Here is a 721-nt window from a genome sequence, read left to right as displayed (position 1 = left end):
AATACGTGGATATTTCACAAAGCACAGTTCAATAATATTTTAAGATGTAAGAATTAAGCATCTAGTTCGGTCGTTCCGAGTGAGTAGTTTTTGTAGTGTATTACTACGCAGTGTGATCAGGTTACTATCAGTTCCCACGTGCTGAGATTCTATGAACACCTGTGTTATGCATTTATGAATGTAATTTTTGTCAATGGGTCTAAGCATACAGAATGTAAATATATATATATGATATATATCTTCCTGAATTTGAAATCAAGGACACTTCATACTCTTCAACGTACATCAATGATCAACTGGGACGAATAACTACTGTACGATAAGTGTCACTTTTTCGATTTGATCCTATCATGAAAATTCGTTTCCTTTATAGTAACATCTATGCTCCGCAATTGATTTGGTATTCACGAGCTTGCAACATGTCGTGATTTCCGTGATATATGTCGAATGCTGAAGGAAGAAATTTCAGCACGGAGTTTCCAATGATGCAGGTTGGAGGGGACACGTTTTGTTGTTGTCACCGTAATCTCGTTATGAAATGTATTATATGTATGATTTGAAGGTTGAAGTTTTTGATCACGCCATTTAGTGTTGCTTGTGTCATTGTCACTCCTCCGCTTCTCGCTTAGAGAACATGATATTGTTGTATTTGACAAAGATTTACATTACAGGAGTCGTCGATGAAGCGGAAGACGCTAACCCTTCCGGAACACCTAGTCTC

The sequence above is a fragment of the Mizuhopecten yessoensis genome, unplaced genomic scaffold, assembly GCF_002113885.1.
Source record: "Mizuhopecten yessoensis strain PY_sf001 unplaced genomic scaffold, ASM211388v2 scaffold716315, whole genome shotgun sequence".
Taxonomy (NCBI): Eukaryota; Metazoa; Mollusca; class Bivalvia; order Pectinida; family Pectinidae; genus Mizuhopecten; species Mizuhopecten yessoensis.
This window is presented reverse-complemented; position numbering follows the sequence as displayed.